Raw genomic sequence first — 14436 nt, 5'->3', positions numbered from 1 at the left:
CTGGCACCTGCTCACCAGTCCCGCCACCCTGCCTCCCTAGCACCGGGGTCCCTGTCCCTTTAAGGCTTCCAAAAAGAGGGAAAAAAAGGCGAAAAACGTGCAATTTCCTCCGTCCTCTGGCGCCAGTCACAGGCACCCGTCCGCCTGTCCCGCAGGGAGAAACGCGGGATATTCTTTGTCCTCAGGCGCTGGTCCCAGGCACCTGCTCACCGGTCCCGCCACCCTGCCTCCCTAGCAATGGGGGCCCATCCCTTTAAGGCTTCCAAAAAGCACTCACCAAAAAAAAAAATCCGCTCCGGTTCTTTCCACCCTCCGGGAGCCGGGGGGAGGGGCGCTCGGGTCCCGCCAGGCCGGGGCTTGTATCTTACCCCCTTCGCAAGGCGCTGGGTTGTTGCAGGTGTGGATGTGGTCTGGATGTTGTCCTGTGTCCTGTGGTCTCTATTTTAGGAAGATTTTTCTTTGTTATATTTTCATAGCTCTATGTGTTTTTGGGAGGAGATTTCCACTGCTCTACTCACGCCGCCATCCTGGCTCCGCCCCTCCCTGTGCCCATTTTTTAATTGAAGTATTTGCTTTTTGTTTGTTGAGCTGTGTGAACCCTTTATATATTTTGGATGTCAACCTTTATTGGATCTGTCATTTATGAATATATTCTCCCATACTGTAGGATGCCTTTTTGTTCTGCTGATGGTGTCCTTTGCTGTACAGAAGCTTATCAGTTTGATATAGTCCCACTTGTTCATTTTTGCTTTTGTTTCCCTTGCCCAGGGAGATATGTTCATGAAGAAGTTGCTCATATTTATGTATAAGAGATTCTTGCCTATGTTTTTTTCTAAGAGTTTTGCAGTTTCATGACTTACATTCAGGTGTTTAATCCATTTTGAGTTTACTTTTGTGTATGGGGTTAGACAATGATCCAGTTTCATTCTCTTACATGTATCTGTCCAGTTTTGCCAACACCAGCTGTTGAAGAGGCTCTCATATCCCTATTGTATGTCCATGACTCCTTTATCATATATTAGTTGACCATATATGTTTGGGTTAATATCTGGACTCTTTATTCTGTTCCACTGGTCTGTTGGTCTGTTCTTGTGCCAGTACCAAATTCTCTTGATTACTGTGACTTTGTAGTAGAGCTTGAAGTTGTGAAGCAAGATCCCCCCCCCACTTTATTCTTCCTTCTCAGGATTGCTTTGGCTATTAGGGGTCTTTTGTGGTTCCATATGAATTTTAGAACTATTTGTTACAATTTGTTGAAGAATGCTGTTGGTATTTTGACAGGTATTGCACTGAATCTGTAGATTGCTTTAGGCAGAATAGCCAATTTGACAATATAAATTCTTCCTACCCAAGAGCATGGGATGAGTTTCCATTTGTTAGTATCCTCTTCAACTTCTCTTAAGAGTGTCTTATAGTTTTCAGGGTATAGGTCTTTCACTTCCTTGGTTATGTTTATTCCTAGGTATTTTATTCTTTTTGATGCAAATGTGAATAGAATTGTTTTCCTGATTTCTCTTTCTGCTATTTTATCATTAGTGTATAGGAAAGCAACAGATTTATGTGTATTAATTTTGTATTGTGCAACTTTGATGAATTCAGATATTAGTTCTAGTAGTTTTGGAGTGGAGTCTTAGGGTTTTTTTATGTACAATATCGTGTCATATGCAAATAGTGACAGTTTGACTTCTTCTTTACCAATCTGGGTGCTTTGTATTTCTTTGTTTTGTCTGATTGCCATGGCTAGGGCCTCCAGTACTATGTTGAATAACTGTGGGGAGAGTGGTCATCCCTGTCTTGTTCCCGATCTTAGAGTAAAAGCTTTCAGCTTCTCACTGTTAAGTATGATGTTGGCTGTGGTTTTTTCATATATGGCCTTTATTATGTTGAGGTACTTGCCCTCTATACCCATTTTGTTGAGAGTTTTTATCAAGAATGGATGTTGAATTCTGTTGAATGCTTTTTCATCATCTATGGAGATGATCATGTGGTTTTTGTCCTTCTCTTTGTTGATGTGGTGGATAATGTTGATGGATTTTCAAATGTTGTAACATCCTTCCATCCCTGGAATAAATCCTACTTGATCATGATGACTGATCTTTTTGATGTATTTTTTTAATTCAGTTTGCTAATATTTTGTTGGGCATTTTTACATGTATGTTCATCATGGATATTGGTCTACAATTTTCTTTTTTTGTGGTATCTTTGCCTGGTTTTGGTATTAGAGTGATGCTGGCCTCATAAAATATGTTTGGGAGTATTCCCTCCTCATCTACTTTTTGGAAAACTTTAAGGAGAATTATGTCTTCATTAAATGTTTGATAAAATTCAGCAGTGAAGTCATCTGGTCCACTGGTTTTGTTCTTAGGTAGTTTTTGATAACTAATTCAATTTCCTTGCTGGTAATTGGTCTATTCAGATTTTCTTTTTCTTTCTGGGTCATTCTTGGAAGGTTGTATTTTTCTAGAAAGTTTTCCTTTTCTACTAGGTTATCCAGTTTGTTAGCATATAATTTTTCATAGTATTCTTTCATAAGTCTTTGTATTTCTGTGGTGTCCATAGTGATTTTTCCTTTCTCATTTCTGATTCTGTTTATGTGTGTAGACTCTCTTTTTTTCTTGATAAGTCTGGCTAGGGGTTAATCTATTTTGTTTGTTTTCTTGAAAAACCAGCTCCTGCTTTCATTGATTCTTTTTATTATTTTATTCTTCTCGGTTTTATTTATTTCTGCTCTAATCTTTATTATGTCCCTCTTTCTACTGACTTTCGGCCTCATTTGTTCTTCCTTTTCTAGTTTCATTAACTGTGAGTTTAGGTTGTTCAAATGGGATTGTTCTTTCCTGAGGCACGCCTGTATTGCTTTATACTTCCCTCTTAGCACGGCCTTTGCTGCGTCCCACAGACTTTGCATTGTTGAATTATTGTTGTCATTTGTCTCCTTATATTTCTTGATCTCTGTTTTTATCATGTCATTGATCCATTGATTATTTAGGAGCATGTTATTAAGCCTCCATGTGTTTGTGGCTTTTTCATTTTCTTTGCATAATTTATTACTAGTTTCATACCTTTTGGTCTGAGAAGCAGGTTGGTACAATTTCAGTATTTTTGAATTTACTGAGGATCTTTCTGTGGCATAGTATATGATCTGTTCTTGAAAATGTTCCATGTGCAGTTGAGAAGAATGTGTATTCTGTTGATTTTGGATTGAGTGTTGTGTAGATGTCTGTTAGGTCTATCTATTCTAGTATGTTGATCAGTGCCTCTGTCTCCTTACTTATTTTCTGTCTGGTTGATCTGTCCTTTAGAGTGAGTGGTGTGTTTAAATCTCCTACAATGAATGCCTTAGATTCTATTTCCCCCTTTAACTCTGTTAGTATTTGTTTCACATATGTAGGTGATCCTGTGTTGGGTGCATAGATATTTATAATAGTTACATTCTCCTGTTGGACTGCCCCCTTTATCATTATGTAATGTCCTTCTTTGTCTCTTGTGACTTTCTTTGTTTTGAATTCTATTTTGTCTGAAAGAAGTACTGCAACTTCTGCTTTTTTCTCCCTATTAGTTGCATGAAATATCTTTGTCCATCCCTTTACTTTAATTCTGTATATGTATTTGGGTTTGAAGTGAGTGTCTTGTAGGCAGCATATAGATGGGACTTGCTTTTTTATCCATTCAGTGACTCTATGTCTTTTGATTGGTGCATCCAGTCCTTTTACATTTAGGGTTATTATCAATAGCTATGTACTTATTGCCATTGCAGGCTTTAGTTTCATGGTTGCCAAAGGTTCCAGGTTAATTCCCTTACTATCTAGCAGTCTAATTTAATTCACTTAGTATGCTATTATAAACACAACCTAAAGGTTTTTTTTTTTTCCTCCTCCATTCTTTGTATATTAGGTATCATATTCTGTAGTCTTTGTCTATACCTTGATTGGCTTTGGCAGTAGTTGATTTGATTTTGCATCTGCTTAGTAATTAATTGTTCTGCTTTCTTTCCTGTGCTTCTATTTCCCTTGGTGACAGCTATTTAGCCTTAGAAACACTTTCACCTTTAGCAGTCCCTCCAAAATGCACTGTAGAGGTGGTTTGTGGGAGATAAATTCTCTCAGCTTTTGCTTATCTGAAAATTGTTTAATCCTTCTTTCAAATTAAAATGATAATCTTGCCAGGTAGGGTATTCTGCTTCATTGCATTAAATATATCATGCCACTCCCTTCTGGCCTGTAAGGTTTCTGTTGAGATATCTGATGATAGTCTGATGGGTTTTCCTTTGTATGTGATCTTTTTTCTCTCTCTGGCTGCTTTTAATAGTCTGTCCTTATCCTTGATCTTTGCCATTTTAATTATTATATGTCTTGCTGTTGTCTTCCTTGGGTCCCTTGTGTTGTGAGATCTGTGTACCTCCATGGCCTGGGAGACTATCTCCTTCCCCAGACTGGGGAAGTTTTCAGCAATTACCTCCTCAAAGACACTTAAGGAAAGTAATTTTTAATAAAATAATATGTATTCAATATGTTAGTGCTCAGGTACCAATACACTAGAAAACATGAAGTAGTCATGTGCTTACATCTATATAAACACTCAGCATGAACATGGCAGCCACAAGCTCAGACACATTTTTAGCACCTCAGATACCCTGAGCAGTAACTGCATCAGTGACATGAGTCTCCAAAATGGTGAAGAACTTTTAAATCTCTGAACAAAATGAAGTATTTAATAACTCTATTTATATACTTCCATTCCTATGACACTTACACTTAAATCCTTATAAAGATTTTCCACTTAAATGAATTTCTCAAGAGACATTTTAAAGTTGTGCAAGAAATGAAATAATGTTTCATTAAGGAAGACTGTCCCTGCATTGTAGGACATCTAGCCTCCCTGGTACCTGCCCAGTAAGAGCCAGTAGTAACTCCCAATCCTTGTAACAACCAAAAATATACCCACATGTTTGTAAATAACCCTAGTGAGCAGTATTATGCCCATTGAAGATCATCTTTAAGTAATAATAAGACTATTTTTTAGTTAATAGAGAGGCAATGAAAAATTATAAGCAGAAAGGTGTCCACATGCCAGCATTTTGGAGGGTAACACCAATGGCATTGCAAGATGGAAATGAGTGGAAATTACTGTCCAGGAGTTCCAGTAAGTGGCTGCTATAGTATTTCACATAATAGATATAATAAAATCCTAGATTAAGAGCATGGCTTTATGAAGGGGGAATCAGAATCAAGAAACAGTCTAAATAAAATGAAAAAATTTGAAAGTCAATTATACATAGCTTGGGGAAGAGAGGAATGCAGGTTGGTTCTGAGCTTTCTGATTTGAAAGAAGTAATAATGCCGTTAACCATATTAATGAATATAGGAAGATAAGCAGATTTGAAGAACAGGAGGTAGAAGATAAATTAAATTCCATTTCATTAATAAACCTTGAAGGAGCTGCAAGGCAATTTTGCTTCTACCCATTTTAGTACCACTAATTCATTCACATGTGTATTGACTATAAACATTTGCCTGTCACTAGATTTGTAGCAGGACTAAGGCAGTCATGCTCTCTGCACTCAAGGAATTTCCCACCTGAGAAAGAGACATTTCAACCAAGAAATATACAAAAAAAAATCTAATTATAATTGTAGTCAGTGCAGTTGTGATAAATGCAGTAAAGATTTGGCATCTAGTGAAAAGTTGACCTGCTTAGTCTGGGCAGTGAGGAGATGACCCTGCCCAAGAGGCACCAGGAAATTTAATGCCCTCCAGTTTCTCAACCATACTTCTTTAGTCACTCTGAATTGCTGGGTTATAACACTGAATGAGCACCATTGAAATGACCTGTTGTTCAGTTTCCTTAACCACTGTCTTCTTGCAGTCACCGAGCCGGACCTGTAACTTTGGTTATCCATCATGGCTTTCACGGGAGATTAGGGCTGCTGCAGTTTGCATGGATACAAAGTGCCAACAGCAGAACTCCTTGGGAAAAAATAAAAGAAATCATTTTTCCCTCTCCAATCCAGACTTTTTCTTAAGAAATACCTCTAACTCTTGAAGAAGTTGTAAGAGTAAGTGAACTTTTTGAAGTCTCATATATATCCACAGGGCTGGCCCCTAACACCTGGGTCAGTAGTCCAGAGAATTGTCAGGTATAGCAGGAAATGTCTACTTGCTTCTGAGTGTCCTCTCCCACCATCCCCATAAAACTCCACCTCCACTTTCCTCAGTTGTATGGGTAGCCTACAAGAAAGCTGATTCTTTCAGAAGTGTCTGAAAGCAACAACCTTTAAGAGACTAATAAGGCAAAAAGAAAAGAAAAAAAAGCCATTCTAACAAAATCACAGAGCAGTTCCAGCAAAATCATCAGGTTCTTAGCCAAAATCCTCCTGCATGTGGCAGTACACAGGACTGGTGACATTTGCTGACACTCTCTGTACCCTGAAGAAAACTTGATCCCAAAAGAATTGCTCCTCACTTATACCTTGTGAAGGAAAGCTAGTGCAGCAATTTCTCAAATGAAATAAAGTTTCAGTTATTATCAGAATAAAAGGGGGAGGTGTTACACAAAGTGGGCTTTGGTGAGTTATAACTCCTGTAGATGAAATAAGATTTTCTTTAAAATCTGGTCAACTGGTATATAACATCTGTCTTTAAATCACTCAATATTGAATTGGCCAGGGGAAATGTGAAAGATTTTCCACGTTTTGTAATTCTCACTGCAAAACTGTTTGAATAAATAAGTCACTACTACTTTCTCAGTTTGAAAAATTAACACTTGTATGAACTTCTGAATTTTGCATACACACACACACACACAAACACACACACACACACACACACACACACACACACACCTTACTTTTTAAAAACTAGAACAAATCTAAAATATTTTAAACCAGGCTGCAGTGGAAATAAAAATTTTAACATAAATCACCAACAATCTTCCAAACACAGGTAGATCTGTTAAGCAAACCTAAGTAATTAAAAAATTTATGGAATGTTGATTAAATATGGGTGTTTCCAGAGACAAAGAGGACAGTTTTGCATCTACAATATGGTATTTTACTATTTGCATTATACTATTGCCATTATAATTGGCTGTTTTACTATTTTACTATCATCATTGACTATCTGAAAACCATAGACACATGCATCTCCTTGTGGAGCAGATAAGTCTCTAGAATATCTATAGGAGGGTACCTCATTTGTGCTGATGTCTGATCAGGCAATTGTGAAAATTATGCACTAAAATACTCAACTCTTTTTAAGAGATAGAAATAACACAATGTATATGTGATTGCATAAATAGATAAGGACAAGTCATTATTATTGTATTTTAATTACAGTTGTAGTGAAGATAGAATCAGTGCATTTCTGATATGATAGGTGTGCCTTTTTAAAAAAATTTCATGTCAGTTTCTAAAATTATGACTAGAAAATATTGAACCATCTTGATAACTGGGGTCAGAAAAGGTATGATGATAAATAGAGTCAAATCCTAGAGCATATTCAAATGAAATATATATATAAATAATGAGATCTCAGCTATAATCTCTTTGGGAGGCTCTTTCAAATTCAAATATGAGAACTTGGGAAACAAGCTGATGCAATATTCTGAAAAATCCTCCAGGGAAAAGAACATCTACAAAACAAGCATATCAAATGAATTGCATTCAATAATTTAAACCAGAATGTTAATGCTAAAAGAGCAATATAAGGATCATGAAAGTAAAATTATTTCACATTATCATTTTAGATTATTCTGTTTCAGAACTGCTGTAATTAATTTCAAGAGTATATCCCTTACATGAAACTAGAAAGCTATTGTTACTTGGTCTATCTTGGTTTAAAAAAAATGTCTTGCTTTTATGATATCCCTTGACCTTAATAAAATTAATGGAACTAAAACTCCCCTGAAAAGCATGGTATTATTTAAATGACTTCCACTTTGGCAACATAAACCTGAAAAATATTATGTTTATAATAATAGATCCCATGGGATTTGAGAATATTTTAGACTTTGAATATGAAAGTTCCTATGAGAAACACTTACATTTTGTCACTACATAAAAAACAAAGCAAATTGCAAATGAGGTAGGGAAAACTTAATTAAAAATATTTCACCAAATTTTAATTTTTAGCACCTATTAAATCATTGAATAATATCATTGACTAGTTTACATGGAAGAGAACTTTTTAACTTTAAGTCATTTTCTGAAAATATAAATGATTCTCCCTCTAATCTTGGTTTATACTTTAAAATGTTAATATATGATAATTAGGCTACCTTCTGAATTACTCGTAGAAAGCAATCACTGAGATGTTTGTTTTTATATTTTAATGTATCCAATGGAAAAAAATAGTTCTGTGAATTTGGCAAGCTATAAAAACTTGTGGTAATTTCTGTAGTTAAAATTCTCATGCATTACTTAGTACTTATATACTGTCATTTTGCACTGATACGAATAGCAATCTCACAGAGTGCTTACAAAATTTAGAATCCTTGATAGAACAGGAAGAACTCTTACAAGTTACTTAGTGTGAAACCTACATTAAAAGTTTGTTTCTGCATTATAAAATCAAACATGTTCAAATTAAAAGAAAAAATTCATATGTCTTATTTCAATTTAGATCTCTGTTGACTCTTCTATGCCTTTATATTAGACACTGGCCCTTTGGTAAATATGTCACAAAATTTTTTCTAGTTGGCAGTTTATTGATTGTCTACTACTGTTCACTATATTTGAGATGGTGATTTTTCCATACAAATGCTTATATAATAACTTTAGAATTGTTCATTTAGTGGTTTCTAATATTTATAATGTCTACTTCAGTCTTTCATGCTTTCTTCTTACATATTTATGATTTTGGTTAACAAAACTTAAGTCTCAAATCTAGCTATTTTGGTTAAGAGCAAAGTAGAAAGTCCTATTTCTAATTTTCCAAGTGGCTGGCCACTTAGTTCAATATCATCTATAATTTCTTTTTCCCTCTAATTTGAAATGAGTAATATCTTCTGTGGGAGACAGAATAATGATCTCCCAAAGATGTCCATGTCCTAATCTCCAGAAGCTGTGAATAAATTAGGGTACATGGCAAAGGGAAGTTAAGGTTGAAGGTAGAATTAAGGTTGTTGATCAGATGAATTTGTCATGTGGAGATTATCCCACATAGAAGAGTCAACAGAGATCTGAACTGATACAAAACATACGTATTTTTTTCTTTTAATTTGAACATGTTTGATTTTATAGTGCATTATCTAGGCGGACCCAGTGTAGTCACAAGGGTGCTTCTGTAAGTGGAAGAGGGAGGCAAGAGAGTCAGAGTTAGGATCTAAAGATGCTACGCTGCTGACTTTGAAGATGGAGGAAGGGACACAAATAATGCAGCTGCTAGAAGACAGAAAAGGCAAGGAAACAGATTCTCCTTTAGGGCCTCCAGAAGAAATACAATATGGTTAACACCTTGGTTTTAGCCCACTGAGACCCATTTTGGACTTTAGTCCTCAACTATAAGACAATAAATTTGCATTGTTTTAAGTCAATATGTTTGTAGTGATTTGTTATAGCAGCAATGGAAAACTAGTGCTCTATTTAACAAGCAAATAAAGAGTTAAAATTCATCAATTTTCTAATTAATGGCAAATTTTGGTGAATATAAAGAGCTCCTTATTTTTAGGCCTAAAACCTAAACCTCGTACATATGTAAGTAATGAAAATTAATAAGGGAATAAGGGAAAAACTAAAACATAAATATATAGCATAAGAATTGAAGGGTTAAACTATAAAATGAATAAAAGATAGGCGGTTACTATGCAATTCCAACAGTACTGTGGAGAGCTGTGGCACATGACCCTAAGATGGGACAATCAATTATTGCAAATTCAGAGTATAATTTTTATGGATGTATCTGACATTTTTAGAATTTTAGAGCCATACAAATGAGTGGCCACAATAACAATGCCATAAAATAAAGCTTTTACTTAACAGAAACTATGAAACTTATAAGAAGATTATGCAACTTTATCTTTCTACTCAATGTATTTTGTTCCACACATAGGTTGGACAGAACAACATCTCACATCAGTGAAAAACATAGTTTAAAGCAGAGAGAATCTTTCTAAGAGTGCTTTCTCATCATATCTTTTTCTGGTGCAGAGTACATATGTAGTATGAAGCTTTAAAAGAATGTTGAGAGATGTACAGTCAAGATGAGACCATAGTTTAGGCTTTTATGTACTCACACAACACCAAAAATGAAACAGTAATATAGAAAAACATTAAGAGAAAAAACCGAAAAAGATTTGTTAGACTCAAACATACAATAACTCTCCATGGATGAGAAGCAGAAGAGAAATGCCACTAGCTCTGCTGGACTCTAAATACCCCCAAAAAAGCATTGGTGACTGGAATTTGATTTCTGAAGGCTAACAGGGGCAAAAATATGCATACAGATGGGGAATAAAAACCACTTTCACTGATCAAAGCTAGGGCCTGGGGTGGAAATCATCTCCTAAAAGGAAAATGAAAAAAAAAAAAACTGTTGTATCTGCTTTAGGGCCATCTATATATGGAGTCTCAGGCCTAGGCAGAGAGAACAATAGGCATGTGTCCTTAGCTATGAAGAAAAGCAAGGCATTAGCTGGCTTGATGAATAAATCTGCAATATTACCCAATCAACAGGCAGCAAGGACTCCAAACCATAGTATAAAACTTGATTTTGGTTTGGGATCTGGTCAGAGGCAATCATACAACCACCAGACAAGTGAGGGTTAATACAGAGGTAGAAAGAGTGAAACAGAAATACAAGTAAAATTCCAAAATACATACATTTATATGTATTTGTGTGTGCCTATCCAAGGAAAACAACAATAAAATCAATTATCAGTGAAATCCATTTTAGATGAAATTAATTTAGAGAACAATCTGACAACGTATAAAATATTAAAATATTTACAAACAAAAATAGTAAAATAAATGTTTAGCAATTTCATTTGTATAAACAAAGGCATAGTTTTAAAATTTTGAAACTAAAGACAAAAATAAAGGAAAAAGTTAAATATGAGAAAAATAAAGCTATGGAAATTTTTAAAACTCAATAAACAATAAAATTCTACATAGGTTATAATGGATACAAAGATTAGCAAACTCAATAATAATATTGAGAAATTCACACAAAAGTAGAACATAGGAACAAAGATGCTTATTTAAAGAGAAAAAGGATAGAAGACTTGAAGTTAGTATTTACTGAAAAAGAGAGAGCAGGTAAGAGAGTGAGAAGCTTTAATATATATCCAATAAGCATACCAACAGAAGATAATGAAGGAAATGGCAGAGAAACAATCCTTGAAAAAATAATAGCTGAGAAATTTCCAAACTCAAGGCTGACATAAATCTTCAGATCAAGAACACTCTAAATGCTATGTAGAAAAAATTAAAAGAATTGGTGGCTGGAATTTGGTTTTTGAAGGCTAACAGGGACAAAAACATGCATGCAAGGTGGGAAACAGAAACAACATTCACTGATCAAAGCTAGCGCCTGGGTGGAAATCATCTCCTAAAAGGAAAATGAAAAAAAAAAAGATATACTAGGTATACCTTAATGAGTCTATATAACATTAAGAATAAAGATTAATAACATGATGAGGTACAACTACACACAACTAGAATGCTAAAATACAAGGAACAACTAAAACTCTCCTGCACTGCTGCCAGGAATGTAAAGTTGGACAACAACTGTTTTGGAAAATATCTTTGCAGTTTCTTATAAAGTAAAACAAACACTTCTTGTATGAACCAGCAATCACATCTTTATATATTGACCTAACAGTAATAAAAGCATATGTCTACACAGTTTTCTGAGAGCATTTATAAAAGATCTCTTTATAATAGCCCCTGGAAACTGGAAATAATTCAAATATTCATCAACTAGTAAATGGTGAATGGATAAATAAATTGTAGAACATCCATACAATGGGATACAACACAGCAATAAAAAGACACAAAGTACTAATACATGCAACAATATATAGATAACCTTTCAAACCATCATGCTAAGTGATAGAAATCAAACACAAAATTCCATGTGATTACACTTATATAGCATTCTGCAAAGGCAAATCCATAAAGACAGTAATCAGATTGTTGTCAGAGATTGGAAGTGGGGAAGGAATTGAATAACAAGAGCAAGAAAGAACTTCTTGGATTAATGGAAATGTGCTATTACTGAGCCACACACATAAAAAGTGAATTTTTTGTATGTAAAAAATACCTCAGTAAACCTGAATTTTAGAAAGAAGAATAAAGAAGAAATATTAAAAGCACCAGAAAGAAAAAAGGAATGCATTAAATATAGAACGGGCAGGCCTCTCCTCAATAAAAATAGGCAACAGAAGGCAATGAAGTAACAGCTTTAAAGCATGAGGAAAAATAATTGCTAGCCTAAAATTTTATGTCCAGTTGAACTGTCATTCAACAGTGAGGCAAAATAGTTACATTTTCAGATCTATTTCAGATATATAGTCTGTATATCTGAAATAGAGAGATTACTACTTATAGATTCTCACTAAAAGAACTAATAAAGGATATCTTTCAGCAGTTAGTAAAATAAAACCAGCAGGGATACATGAGATTCTTTTTAATGGTGTATTAAAAATTAATGAAAATAAATCTAATTAGTACTGACTATAGAAAAATTGACTACTTTCTTATTTTTAAAAAGTTGAACAATTGTAAGATTAGATGATATAATAATGGGTAATTGATGCATGCTAAGATCATTTTATGTTTTGAGAAGAATAAAAATACCAAATAACTTTAAATCTGTAAGAAAAATTTATAGTTATATATTATACTGAATAATAAGGGTTGGAACTAAAACATAAAATATATAATCAGTAATAAATGACTCAGCAGATGAAAAGTGATAATAGAGAACTTTTGGACCAAGAGAATGCATAAAAAATTTAAACAATAGAAAAGAATTGTAGGCATAAAAAATAAAATAAAATGGCAAAGATCAGTGCAAATATACCAGAAACAAAATAAATGAGATTATTGGGTTGTATTAAACAACAAAATCCTGCACTATGCTGCTAACAATACATTAACCTTAAAAACCACACACAACATTTGAAAATAAAAGATAAAGATGTCTTATACAAATACTAGCCATAGAAAGTTATTTTAACAATATAATAAATGTAAAATTAAATTTACAAAGGGAACAATTCAAGAGAATGAGAAGACAAACCAAAGACTGGGAGAAAACATTTGCATTACATCATGTGTCATCAGGGAATTGCAAATTAAAACAATAATGAGATACCATTATACACTTATTGGAAAGGCCAAAATCCAAAACAAGGACACCAACAAATGATGGAGAGCTTGTGAAACAACAGGAACTCTTATACATAACTAGAGGATTGCAAACCAGCACAGCTACTTTGGAAGACTTTTGGAAGTTTGGCAATTTTGTACATATTTTTACCATGTGATCTAGCCATTGTTCTCCTTCGTATTTACTTGAAGTTTGAAAATTACTGTCCATATGAAAACAACACACTGATGTTTACACCAACTTTAACTTTATTCATAATAGTCAAATCTTGGAAGCAACAAAATGCCCTTCAGTAGGTGAATGGATAAACTATGTTACATCCAGACAAGGAATATTATTCAACACTAAAAAGAAATGAGCTATCAAGCCATGAAAAGACACGGAGGAAACTTAAATGCATTATTACTAAGTGAAAGAAAACAATCTGAAAAGGTTGCATATGTTGTTCCAATCATATGACTTTCTTGAAAAAGCAAAATATGGAGATAATAAAAAAGTCAGTGATTGCCAGAAGTCAGAGGGGGCAGATATGAATATGGAGAGCACAGAGGATTTTTAGATACATGTCATTACACATTATACACTATGCAGTTGTCCAAACCCACAGAATGTACAACACCAAGAGTGAACCCTAAGTTAAACTATGTACTTGGGTAATTATGATATGACAATGTAGGTTCATCCTTGGTAAAAAAAAAAGTACTATTCTGGTGATTGATGTTGATAATGGGGGAGGCTATGCATGTATGAGGAAGGGGGTATATGAGAAATCTCTATACTTTCCTCCCAATTTGTTGTAAACCTAAAACTGCTCAAAAAGACTCCATAAAGCCTAAAGTAAATAAATAAATAGAGACATAGCTGTGTGTTTATAGGACTAGCTTGGCTTCAGACTTCTGATTTAGTTCCTCAATGTGTACCTTCCAAAACCAATTCTCCTTTTTCTCCCGAGATCTAGGAGGTATCCAATATCCTCTACTAAAATCCTTTTTTGCTGATGCCTAGCATAGCCACTTTTATCTCTTGCAACTAAGAATTCCGAATGACACAGCTCTGAGGTCCAATCCACCTAGAAAGTTAAAAAAAAGTTCATTATATAACCTCTGTT

Source organism: Manis javanica, chromosome 5, assembly GCF_040802235.1.
Source record: "Manis javanica isolate MJ-LG chromosome 5, MJ_LKY, whole genome shotgun sequence".
Classification (NCBI taxonomy): Eukaryota; Metazoa; Chordata; class Mammalia; order Pholidota; family Manidae; genus Manis; species Manis javanica.
The sequence above is the reverse complement of the archived record's forward strand: the minus strand, read 5'-3'. Positions refer to the sequence as shown.